Source organism: Balaenoptera ricei, chromosome X (genome assembly GCF_028023285.1).
Source record: "Balaenoptera ricei isolate mBalRic1 chromosome X, mBalRic1.hap2, whole genome shotgun sequence".
Classification (NCBI taxonomy): Eukaryota; Metazoa; Chordata; class Mammalia; order Artiodactyla; family Balaenopteridae; genus Balaenoptera; species Balaenoptera ricei.
In genome coordinates, this window is record NC_082660.1 from 1,400,675 (window position 1) to 1,413,101 (window position 12,427).

Below are 12,427 nucleotides of genomic sequence, written 5' to 3' on the forward strand. Positions count from 1 at the left end.
TCTTTAGTTTTCTTGGCTCTTGTTGAGGTTGGGTGTGTTCCAACAATCCCCTTTTGGCTCTAAAATCATACACTGCTATGATCACTTCCAAGTAAAGTTATACATGGACATAAACCCTTATGTTCTGTTATATAGGTAGAATATCCCAGCATTAATGGAAATGCTGACTATTCTAGGGCATCCGCGACAAAAATTCCTATCCTGCTTATGTTCTAATTCTACCTGTGTCTACCTTTTCATTTTTGGTGTATTCATTAGATAGAGACAAACCATGACATAATTCTGTTTTTCAATAGCTCATGACAGATTAAACAAGGTCCAAAGGGCTGTACAATAATTAGGGCATAGCAACAACTTTAACTACTCCCTAAATTCTGAACACATAGATTATTTCATCAAACGACAGCCCTGTATCTTAAATAGAAGAACATTGGGGTGCCAGTGTTACCAAACCATACTTGGGTCCACTGGGGTCCAGATGTGCAGTAAAGCCAATCTACTGACCCCGGGAAGTGGTGAAAGAAAGTACAGCGTTTATTGCAAGTGCCAAGCAAGGAGAACGGGGTAGCTCATGCTCAAAGGACCTGAGCTCCCCGATGGCTTTCAGGGAAGGGTTTTTAAAGACAGTGTTGGGGAGAGGGTCCTAGGATGGCTGATCAGCTCCTGGACCTTCTTCTGATTGGTCGGTGGTGAGGCAACAGGGTGATGTTTCGGGGAATCTCAATCATCAGCCTTCTGGTTCCAACCAGCCTGGGATCTAGTGCTTGTGGTCAGCATGTGGTCACCATCCTCCACCCGGGCGGGGGTCTTGGTTTCTGCAGAACAACTCAGAGATATGGGTCAGATTGTTATCTCTATCCTTTCAGGAGGAGCTAGGAGAGCTGTGACTCTATAATTGTAAGCGTTAACTGCTTGAGTCCGCTCTTTGGAACACAGGGAAGGTCTAGGACACAAAAGCCTTTTTCTACAAACAAGAAACTGGGGACACAGAGGGGTGATTGTACCCGGGAGATTCCCCAAAGAGTCCTGCTCATTTTCAGTGCCCCCTTTTCTTTGATATTCCTCACACCTTAGGGGAAACGGATGGGACAAGGAAGGCAATAAGGTTTTGGATGGAGAGGTTAATCTTAAACTCGGCAGGGGAACTCAGTACTGGGGGACTTGGTTTCGCCAGGAGTCATAACCTCATAGTTCCTGATTGACATTAGCAAGGGGAAATGGAAAGTTTAGGAATGGGAATTTTAGGACAGGAATGGAAGAAACATGAGCCGGAAGAGCTTACATAAAAGCAGTAATAATGCCAAAAACTCAGCCTCTGTGCCCTGGTGCCGAATCGAATCTCAGAGACAGTTGTGGGTGAAGTAGAAAAGAATAGCTTTATTACTTTGCCAGGCAAAGGGGGACACAGTGGATGCGTGCCCTCAAAACTGTGTGTCCCAACCTGGAGGGGGGGTAGTGAGGAGTTTTGTAGCAATGGTTCAAGGGTGGGGTTGCTGATAAGAATCAGGGTGTGTGCAGGGCCTGCACTCCTTTAATCTGGTCTCAGGTAATCTCTCTCTCTCTCTCTCATTTTTTAAAAATATTTATTTATTTGGCTGTACCAGGACTTAGTTTCGGCGCACGGGATCTTTGTTGCGGCACGCAGGATCTTCAGTTGCGGCCTGCGGAATTTTTAGTAACAGCACGTGGGATCTAGTTCCCTGACCAGGGGTCGAACCCGGGCCCCCTGCATTGGGAGCGTGGAGTCTTCGCCACTGGACCACCAGGGAAGTCCCTCAGGTAATCTCTTGATGAGCTTCTCTGGTCCCTTTAATCTGGCCTCAGGGGGTCTTCTCTGGAATGAAGAATGATGACAGCTTCCGTTTGTTGGGGGGTTTTAGTGCTGTAAAGAGCTCAAAGATGCTGTCATGGGTATCGCTCGAGGGGGAACCAGGACCTGCCCCGAGGCTGCACTATTGTGTCTCTGACTGTTCCTCCCTTGTCTCCGCATCCCCTCCTTCCCTGATTGGCAACTGTTTGCATCTGCCCTTTGGGAGTCAGGGAAGGTCCAGGAGGCTGAAGTCTGTTTCCTACAAACAAGAAATGGGGGACAGAAAGGCTTCCATGCCCAGGAACCCCACAGGGTCTTGCTCAGTTTCAGTAACCCAGAGCAGTGGTGACCAGAGATAACAGACATTCTGTTATCGAGTCTGTTGCCCCTGAGATCAGGAAGCCATCACTCTAAATTAGTGGAATCTGTCTAAGATAAACTTGCAGGAAGCATGCACGTCTAATGCTCATTTTCTAGAAATTGAGTACCTCCATCCCAAATCATAGAGTCCCCATCTTTATTTCTCTTGCCCTTCATTTCTGATCTACCAGCAAATCCCATTGGCTCTGTGGTTATCAGATGCCTCAAGTCTGATTCTCACTGTCTCCACCTCCACCATGCTCTCTCAGTGATGCCCCTAGATGGGTCTCCCTGTTTCCAGTTGTGTGTTACAGACTCCACTGTGTCCCCCTCAAATGCACACGTTGAAGCCCTAACCCCCAATGAGACTGTATTTGGAGATGGGGCTTTTAGGGAAGTAATGATGGTTAAATGAGGTCATAATGGCAGAGCCTTGATCCCATAGAACTCCCGTCCCATGGGAGGGGGACACACCAGAGCGCTCTCTCTCTCGCGCTCTCTCTCTCGCGCTCTCTCTCTCTCTCTCTCTCTCTTTCCTCCACGGGAGGACACAGCAAGAAGACAGCCGTCTACAAGCCAGGAAGAGAAATCTCACCAGCAGCCAACCCTGCTGGCTCCTGACTCCTAGACTTCCAGGCTCCAGGACCGTGAGAAAATACATTTCTGTTGCTGAAGCCACCCATTCTGTGGTGCTCTATTACGACATCCCTAGCAAACTAACAGTGTCTCTCTTTGTCCACTGCTCTTATAAAAGCCACAGTATGTTATGAAAATATAAATGAAAATAGGTCATTCGTGCGTGTTCTGTTATATAGGTAGAATATCCCAGGATATAATATTGCAGGTCGAATATAATCTAAGTCTTCAGCACAGCCTCCAAGGTTTTATATGACCCGCTTCCCAATCTTCTCTCCAATTTTACCTTCTACGCGTCTTCTGTGTTCACATAAGCAGCCTCCTGTCACCGGAGTTCTTCCACATTTGTCCCAGAGTCCCACGGCACTTTCAGTCACTTGATCACAGACACAATGGTGCCAAAACAGGTCTAATGGACTTTCCTGAGCACATCAGCAAAACAGTCTTATCTGTATTCTTCTGTCTTTATCACTCAACTGTTTGCAGCACGGACGTGTGTACTGGGTGTTTCCTCAATCCTTATTTTAGTTCAAGATTTCAAGCAAGAAGAGACCATAACGCTGGCAGGCTTCTAGGTGCTGGGAAACAGCAGTAATCAAGACAGACAAAAGCATCAACTGAAAGAGCCCGTAAGGTAAAAGTAACCCTTATAGTATCAGAAAGGTAACAAGCAGAATGGAGAAGAATAAATCCGCAAAGAGGATGGGCAGTGCTGGAAGGGAGACTGCAGATGGCCATGAACATGGTCAGAATCAGTCTGCCTGTGAAGGTGACTTCTGGCAAATTTGAAGGAGGGAAGAGGGGAAGCCATGGGGATGTCTAGGGGGAAGAATTCCCGGAGGAGGGGACCACAAGGGTGCAGACCCTGAGGATGAACAGTTCATGGTGAATTGGAGGAGCAGGAAGGACAGTGGAATGGAGTGAGCCAGGGAGAGAGGGCACAGAGGTGGGTGAGGAAGAGACCTGCCAGTACACTGTCTATAGGTCAGGGAAGAATGGTGGGGTCTTTGTTTTCTTTTCCAGTATAGTTTATTACAGTATATTGAGTAGAGTTTTCTGTGCTGTACAGTAGGACCTTGTTGTGTATCTATCCTATATAAACTAGTTTGCATCTGCTAACACCACACTCCCAATTCTTCCCTCCCTCACCCCCCTCCCTCTTGGCTGATCTCTATGTCTGTGAGTCTGTTTCTGTTTTGTACTTAAGTTCATTTGTATCTTTTTTTTTTTTTTTTAGATTCCACATATAAGTGATATCATATGGTATTTGTCTTTCTCTGTCTGACTTACTTCACTGAGTATGATCATCTCTGGGTCCACCCATGTTGCTGCCAATGGCATGATTTCATTCTTTTTCATGGCTGAGTAATATTCCACTGTGTGTATAGGTACCACATCTTCTTTATCCATTCCTCTGTTGATAGGCACTTAGGTTGCTTCCACGTCTCAGCTGTTGTAAACAGTCTGTAACAGGGTCTCCAGAAGGACTCCCAGGGAACATGGCATGGGGTAAAAGTCAAGTCAGCTCTCAGCCAGGCACAACCGCACAGCCAGGGGCACTCAGGGGTGAGTCCATGATTTAAAACTAAAGCTGTGGAAGGTAGTTTTCAGGGCGGTGGGAGGGTCGTCTGTGGGTCCGGCTGTGCCACTCCGTCTCCTTGGGATTCCATTTGGATGTGTGTCCTCACCTGTGGTTCAGTTGTACAGGTTTTCCTTTAGAAACTGTGCCTGCAGATTCCAGATGTGGTGACAGGCAATGCTGCTTCTCAGGCACCTGTGGGATCCGGACGCTGCTGGCGGCCCCTCGGTGTGCGCCTGCCCTTCCCACAGGGCTGCCCCACCTGTCACGGCCATCGGCTGGACCCCAGTGGCCGTGTCGAGAGTGCTCACGGCTGGTGGGCAGGACTCTGCTTTACATCATCGCCCACCACCTGCCTCTGCTTTACATCGCCCACCACCTGCCTCTGCTTTACATCGCCCACCACCTGCCTCTGCTGGATGCCCGCCCGGATGGTGGGAACACATTGGTAGTGGTGCAATTCCATACCTTAATGCTTTCTTTTTTTCATTTTATCTAAGGGTCTTTTTAATAGGCAACGAGGCCAAAACAGATGATGAAAGATAAGGGGTGTGTTTTTACCCATTATTCCTGTACAGCAGTATCATCGTGAGTGTGGCCACAGGTAGGATGACAGAGGACCCCACCCCCAGATACTGTCTCGAAAGAAAGCGTGAATGCAAACAAAATCCTCAAGGAAAGAGTTGTTCATTTGGACAGTGCCTTAAAAGCACACTTTTTTTTTACATGAAAATTACAGTTTTAAAAAAATATATTTTATACTGTAGTATAGTTGATTTACAGTGTTGTGTTAGTTTCAGGTGTACAGCAAAGTGATTCAGTTATACATATTCATGTATCTATTCCTTTTTTTTTTTTAAGATTTAATTTATTTTTGGCTGTGTTGGGTCCTCGTTGCTATGCGCGGGCTCTCTCTAGTTGCCACGAGCAGGGCTGCTCTTCATTGCAGAGCACGGGCTCTAGGCACGCGGGCTTCAGTAGTTGCGGCACGTGGGCTCAGTAGTTGTGGCGCACACACTTAGTTGCTCTGCGGCATGTGGGATCTTCCTGGACCAGGGCTCGAACCCGTGTCCCCTGCATTGGCAGATGGACCCCCAACCACTGCACCACCAGGGAATTCCCTCATGTATCTATTCTTTTTCAAATTCTTTTCCCATATAGGTTGCTACAGAGTGCTGAGTAGAGTTCCCTATGCTATATACAGTAGGACCTTGTTGTTTATCTGTTTTATATATAGTAGTGTGTATATGTCAATCCAACCTCCTAATTTATCCCTCCCCCCCTTTCCCCTTTGGTAACCATAAGTGTGTTTTCTATGTCTGTGAGTCTATTTCTGTTTTGTACATAGATTCATTTGTATTATTTTTTAGATTCCACATATAAGTGATGTCATATGATATTTGTCTTTCTCTGTCTGACTTGCTTCACTTAGTATGATCATCTCTAGGTCCATCCTTGTTGCTGCAAATGACATTATTTCATTATTTTTTATGGCGGAGTAATACTCCATTGTATATATGTACCACATCTTCTTTATCCATTCCTCTCTCTCGTTGGATATTTAGGTTGCTTCCATGTCTTGGCTATTGTAAACAGCAAAAGCACACATTTTTTACGTAAAAATGAAAGAATTGCTGTGCTTGTCTTCACCCATCTGACTCACTGGAGTTAGTGCTGCTAATGCAGGAAAGGAATGAAAATGATTAGGCTCCTTTTGTTTTCAATTCAAGTTTACTGAGACGTAATTTTTTTCAGTAAAAGCAGCCCTTTCAGGTGGACGGTTGGGTGAGTTCTGAGCCCTGTGCACGGTTGTGGAATCAGCACTGCCAGCGAGTTGTGTACATTTCCACATTCTCTTGTCATTCTGTTGCCAATTTTGTTCCTCCATTGCCAGCCCCTGGCAACCATTGTTCTGCTTGCTGCTTTAATAGCCCTCTTTCTTAAAAACAAATTTTCCTTTTTCATTAGATTTTCCTATTTTTCTTAACACATCACTAGCTTTCGAATATTTACGTGAATTACTTTATTATTTATTGTCCTTTTTCTAAGTAGCACACTGGGAAAAAGGAGAACAATTTATGCAGGAAATTGCAGTTCCCTGAAGATCCGGGTAACCCCATGGAAGTGTACCCCAGAAAGGCCACTCACCCTGGCTTGTGTTAGGGTGAGACAAAGGTGTGAGACCCACTTCCTCAGCCACAGAAATCAATTCCCAACGTCTGGATTTCAGGTAGCTTAGCAGATGTGATGTTTGATGGGGGAGGGAACTTTGTTAGTGACGGACCAAGTTCAGGAAGGAAGAGGTTTACTGGAGGGACCTACAGATTAAAAAAAAATTGTTTATTGAAGTGTATTGGCTGGTGTAAACAGCAAAAGCACACATTGAAGTGTCGCTGCTTATTGTAGTGTAGCTGCTGTACAGTTTTATGTAAGTTACAGATACACAGTACAGTGATTCACAATTTTTATAGGTTATACTTTATAGTTATTATGAAACAGTGGCTCTGTTCCCTGTGCTGTACAATATATCCTTGTAGCTTATTTTTTACCTAGTAGTTTGTACCTCTTGCTCTGCTCCCCCTATAATGCCCCCCTCCCCCTCCCCTCTCCCCACTGGGAACCACTCGCTTGTTCTCTAGATCTGGGAGTCTGCTTCTTTTTTGTTATATTCACTACCTTGTTGTATTTTTTAGATTCCACAGATAAGTGAGACCCTACAGTGTTTGCCTTTCTCCATCTGACGTACTTCACTTTGGAGGGAGCGACAGGTTTTGGAGCTTCCATAAAGGTGAGAGATGGCAGAATCCATTGGCCCCATCACGCTGATCAGGGAGAGGACGCCAGGGTCAGACCTCAGGGACCATCTTCATGCAGGGTCAGGGGAGGACGAGGGTCCAGAGGCAGGAGAAAGGAAGGAGCAGCTGACAGTTTTAGAACTACTTCTTTCATAGGCGAATGAAGAGGTTACTGTGGAGCTCTGGACATCCAGGGCGAGGCTGGTGGTTGAAGGAGAAGGAGCTCGGCTATTGCAGAGGCTGGGATGGTGCAGCACAGGTGGGACTTGGAGGATGTCCTACCCGGGGACAGGCAAGGAGGTGGGGACGCTGGAGTGAGGAGGGCAGAGGCGACTGTGGGGAACCAGGTGGCGGGGTGATGCCGGGGGTGGGGGGTGGTTCTGTGCCCAGAGCGGGGGCCATGGAACAGGTAGGGAGGTGGTGGTAGGAAAGGGACCCACACTTCCCCAGGGAAGTGAGTCAGGGTGTGCATCCAGGCGCAAGGGAAAGTTCAAAACAATGGAAGCAAGCGAGGTAGCCAACAACAAATCGTGTATGATATACGTTATACAGTTATTATATTGCTATATTATGTATATCATAATATATAATAAACATAATATAGATTATGTACAGTGAACACAATACACAATATAGATTATTAATACTAGTATATAGTATATACTAGTATATATTACTATACTACAATATACTTTATACAGATAGTAATATATACTAGTATTAATATATACTACTATGTTGTGTATATATATATATATTACCATGTACTAGTATATAACAGTATATATTATATACTATTTTTTGTATATAATATACATATATAGTGTCTAGTATTTAAGTTTATACTATGTAATTTTTAGTACATTAAATTGTATATAGTATACTTCATATACATGTTATATTTTACATTATGATTTTACATTATACTAATTATATACTGTGTTATATATTATGTACAATTACATGTCAATCATTTGTTAGAATGTATAATATATTCTGTTGTATATGTCTATACATTATATTCATATATACACATATATTAATATATACCAATATATAAGTATAAATACATATATTTATACATTATACATACACCTATTATGTATTAAGATATACTCATATATAATGTATAATATATGCAATTATACTCATATAATTTATAATATGTGTACACAATATATAATACATACTATGCATTACAACTTAAAAATTATACCTTATGTGTTAACTGTCATGCTGTAAAATGTTATACATTTTACATTCTATATGCGTGTTGTATATTATAAATCATATTGTATGTGTATCATATTGCCATATTTATAATAGTTATTTATTAGATACACACACATATAATACAGCGTAGTGCAGACATGAATATTACTTTCTTCGAGGCTGCTTCCCTTCAGACTAAAGACGTTGAAGGCCACGTATCACTTTCCTTAAGACTCCTCCTCAGGACCCCATCGCTGGAGACCGGCTGGACGCTGTCGTGTCACAGTGAGTTAGATCCCACCTCTGCTCCACAGAGCCCACCTTCAAGGGGAGGGGGCACCAAAATCAGACAAACATCACAACCTAATTTCAAACGCTCATCCGTATTAAGAAACACACCCTAAGGACAGGAGGAAATGAAAAGGCGCTTGTAGGACCCTGTGATAGGAAACGGGAGATGCTCCGTGGACAGACAGTACATCACCTTCGTCATCATGTCCATCCCCGGGGGTCCGTCCACGCGGCTTTTCGTGCTTCTCGAAGCCCTTCCCTGATGACCCTGTGCCTCCCTGCGGTGCTTGGTGAGGGGGACATCCATCCTCACGGACACTGAGCCAGCCTGCAGGTCTGAAGCTCATTCTCAGCTTTCCACACCCGCGGATGAGCTGAGCTTCCTCGTGGAAAAGAGAAGAAAAGGAAGGGACACTTCTCGGCACCAACTTCCCCCAAATCCTGGATCTCCAGGTCTGCAACCTCAGCAAGTACCCTCTGAACTACCCTGACCCCCACGGGCTGAGTAATGACACATGGCCCCAGGGAGGGAGGGGCCAGTTGCTAAGTAGACCTTACATCCTGTGGGGACAGCCCTGATGAGTCTTGCCATCCTTACCCGGTTCCCTCTGGGTCCAGAAACAGTCGTGACAAACCTGCACATTGCTGAGCCCCGGGCGTCTGCACTTCTGTTCATTCCAGATCCCTTCCTGTTCTAGAATTCAGAATCTGATCATAAATCCACCATCCCTTATTTGGTCGGACCGGTAGAGCCATAATAACCCCACTTAACTGTTTTTCCCCTGGGGTCCATTTTTAGGTCATCCCCATCCTGTGATCTGCATCAGTGTTCTCTACAATCTCGGGTTTTCCGAGGAATGACTCGTAAGCAGCATCTTGGGAAATCCACCCCCAATAATGCCCTCCCAGGAACAGTTACCGTGGGTCCAAAGAGCTGGTTTCTCCTGGGGTCCATATTTACGTCGGGATAACACAGGCGTCCCGTCCGTTCTGTGGTTGTGAGATGTTGTCAGGAAGGGTGGACCACATACGCTGACCTGTGACACATTGTTTCCTTGGTGGCGTTTCTTCTAGTTACGATTTCACGTCCCTAGTGACTCATCAGGATCCCAGACATCTCGTGACAAAAATCTCAGGCAATCAGAGAGAAGGAAAGGTTTGTGATGGACACTGCTGAATCCTTGACGTATTAAAGGCTGTCGGCGCTGCCCTGACATCCTCGAGTGGCACTGCTTCCTGCGTTCGAGTCCCTTGGTTCTTTCAAGAAAATATCAGAGAATCCATATCAGACAGTGTCATTGCTGGATTTTTCTACCCCCGAACATTTGAGACGGTGATTATAGGCATTAGAATATAATAAGATGGGCACTTAACAGGTAGGTCATGACACTAATCATCTAATTATTTTGCCTTATTAACTCATGTCCTTGATTAGCAACTGACCAGGCTTGGCTGTGATGGCTGTTTTTCAGTGATACCAGGAGACAGATGGTCTGTTCAAAGAAGGTAATGGCTTTACACTATTTTTCAGAGGTTCCCCAATAGAAATCACTTGATGTCTCCATCAAACGGCTGCAGCATTTACTTAGCTGACTCAGATTCCCCTGGGAAGCGGTCTGCTCCTCTCCTGGAGATTCAGGATACAGGAACCGGCAGATCCTCACTATGTCGGTGACAATGACACAAATCTGGATTAACTTTCTGAGCTGCCAGTTGCGTCACAGGTCCCATCTCCATCACTAACCACCTTCCAGGCAACCTCCCAAAACTGGGTGCACATGCCACTATCGTACACAGGCACCCACACATAGAGACACACCTGCACGCACACAGACGAGATTCAGACGGAAACACATAAAGACACATACATGTACAGACTCAGACACATGCAAACACGCACAGAGGGACTCCCATGTACACACACAGTGCCTGAGTTCTGTAGAATCCAGAAAACAACATCTTGCCTTCTATTTACCCACGTTCAAAAACTAAAGATTTCTTTATACCCTCCCATTTTTTAAATGAAAATACAGTTGGCAGTTAACAAAACATATGCATCTGAACATGTTTTGTTATGATTCTCACCACTTAGGATATATTTTATATATACAGTTGGTATACACTCACATACTTGTGAATACTTGGGTGTCTATTATATATAAACTTTGGTAGATAGATATAAATGCTTGTTATAACTCAACTTGGTGTTGAGTTTGCTTGGGCTGCTGTAACAAAATACTCCAGACTTGCTGGCTTAGATAACAGACATGTATCTCTCCCAGTCCTGGAATCTGAGATCCAGGTGTGGGCAGGGCTGGTTCCTCCTGAGGCCTCTCTCTCCTCCCTGTGTCCTCCCAGGGTCGTCCCTCTGTGTGTGTCTGTGTCCTGATCTCCTCTTCTTATAAGGACCCCAGCCCTATGGGATCAGGGCCCACCCTAGTGACCTCATTGTACCTTCATCACTTCTTTAAAGACCTTATCTCTGAATACAGCCCCATTCTGAGGTCCTGGGAGTCAGGGCTTCAACATATGGGCTGTAGGGGCACATAATTTAGCTCACAAGCCTCCCATCTTGCAGAGAAAGTGAAGAGGCTAGTGCTTTGCATAAGGGTGCACAGAGGGGGGTGGAGCGTGGCGCTCACAGGCACAGCTTACCAGCCCCGCAGTGGAAAGCATCTTTCTCTTGGGCTGCAAAGGCTTGAGGGTGGGCTGCCTCTTCTGCAACCCGAGATCTGAAGGTTGGACGTGGCGATTGCATTCCTGCTGCAGGAACCGCCCGCCGGGGCTTTGAAGTTCGATTGCAATTGCAATGCAGAACCCCTGCAGACAAACCAGCGATTCAGCCTCGGCCGCCTTGACCTCGGTGCAGTGCTCCTTGGCCGTGCATTCTTTTTCAGGCGTTATTCATGGAGAGCCTGGCTGAAGAAGACCCAGAGGTGATGAAAAAAGAGGCCGTTCAGCAGCCCACACAGAGGACAAGGAGGGAAAAGGAGCTGCCACTGTATCTACTGAGATGAAGTAAAACCACATTGTCTACGTAGGTGCACAAACCATTTCAGCTCCAGCGTCTGCTTCGGAGGGAAGGGGGAGCGGCTCTGGATCCATCAGAATTAGACGGTAATTGATTAACAAGCTCCTTACCGTGTCCCCGGAATGTAAGCCACGGTGCATCCGAATCCCTGCACTGTGTTCTGCATGCCGGGATGTTGGCAACGAGAGGGGAACCCTGCAGAGGCGTGGGGTCACACCTGACGCAGCAACCCTCCTCCAGCTGCTGCTCACGGGTCGAGCCAGATGGGGCAGCAGGTAGAGATACTGCTGCCCTTTGGAAGGCGAGCCGAAGACACTTGAGTGCTCCTTTGCCGGAGTTTGCGGTCTCTTAGGGAGATGCTCAGTCCTGCAAATCAACAGGTTGAAAAACACATCTTTCTCCCTGTGTTACTTCTCATCTGTCCTAGTCATCAAATCTTCATAAGTCGTTGTTTCCCTGAAAGTGTCAGCTGTCCCCCTGCTTAACATCCCTGGATTCTGTCTGAGTTTCCTGTGGCTACTCTAAGAAAGTACCAAGGACTTGGTAGCTTAAAAGAACAAAAATGTGCCGTCTTATAGTTTTAAAGCCCAAAGCCCTAAAATCAAGGGATCTGCAGGGCTGGTTTCTTCTGGAGGCTCCAGGGGAGAATCTATTTCCTGCCTTTTCCAGCTTCTGGAGGCGTCTGCCATCCTGAGCTTGTGGCCCCTTCCTTG

The 12,427-nt window shown here is 45.8% G+C and overlaps 1 protein-coding gene and 1 long non-coding RNA gene across 24 annotated transcripts in view; one reads left to right on the forward strand and one right to left on the reverse strand.

The window, feature by feature from the left end:
* LOC132357804 (uncharacterized) overlaps positions 1–12,427 on the forward strand; it is a 90,616-nt gene that overhangs the window by 68,661 nt on the left and 9,528 nt on the right. Inside the window, exons 1-4 of one of the 12 annotated variants that reach the window (XR_009500325.1) lie at positions 4,072–4,833; positions 6,438–6,615; positions 7,079–7,173; positions 8,572–10,716. This is a non-coding gene — a long non-coding RNA (uncharacterized LOC132357804). Of the gene's footprint in view, positions 1–4,071; positions 4,990–5,770; positions 6,616–7,078; positions 7,174–7,336; positions 7,440–8,571; positions 10,717–12,427 lie in introns of those variants that run through there. The other 11 variants (XR_009500322.1, XR_009500331.1, XR_009500324.1 and 8 more) reach the window with 11 other exon arrangements.
* The window catches only part of DHRSX (dehydrogenase/reductase X-linked), a 337,523-nt gene that overhangs the window by 6,821 nt on the left and 318,275 nt on the right, over positions 1–12,427 (reverse strand). For 3 of the 12 annotated variants that reach the window (XR_009500320.1, XR_009500317.1, XR_009500309.1), the window contains 6 exons: positions 11,825–12,080; positions 11,339–11,598; positions 10,127–10,346; positions 8,562–9,940; positions 7,132–7,381; positions 6,394–6,703 (listed from right to left, as the gene is read on the reverse strand). The gene's annotated coding sequence lies outside the window, so the exon portion shown is untranslated. Of the gene's footprint in view, positions 1–438; positions 816–6,393; positions 6,704–7,131; positions 7,382–8,561; positions 9,941–10,126; positions 10,347–11,338; positions 11,603–11,824; positions 12,081–12,427 lie in introns of those variants that run through there. The other 9 variants (XR_009500314.1, XR_009500315.1, XR_009500313.1 and 6 more) reach the window with 9 other exon arrangements.